Raw genomic sequence first — 383 nt, 5'->3', positions numbered from 1 at the left:
CGAGCGGCGCCGGCACGGCTGCAGCAGGGGCTCAGGCCGGTGTGTGCGTGGTGCGGCCGGGACCCCTCCGGGGCTGAGCCCAGCAATGCCCTGGCAGGGCTGGGGGTGTCAGGGCACGGTCCCAGCGCCCCGTCCTGCCAGGTGGGCACTGCTGCTGGAAGCCGCCGTCCGGGAGTGGGAATGCAGGGGCCAGCTGTGCCGCGCGCCAGCGGGGAGAGGGCCTGGAGCGCTGTCCTGCTGGGCACAGAGCCGCTGGCTCCGCCGGGACCGAGGGCTTCCTGCAAGGAAGGTGGGACAAGGAGGGGAAGACAATAAAACCCAGGAAATGCTCTGAATAGCGAAGGTAACCACTGTGCCGGGCCTGCGCCGCCGGCACCGAGCCG

Source organism: Aptenodytes forsteri, unplaced genomic scaffold (assembly GCF_000699145.1).
Source record: "Aptenodytes forsteri isolate BGI_AS27 unplaced genomic scaffold, ASM69914v1 Scaffold678, whole genome shotgun sequence".
NCBI classification, from domain to species: Eukaryota; Metazoa; Chordata; class Aves; order Sphenisciformes; family Spheniscidae; genus Aptenodytes; species Aptenodytes forsteri.
Note: the sequence above shows the minus strand (reverse complement) of the source record.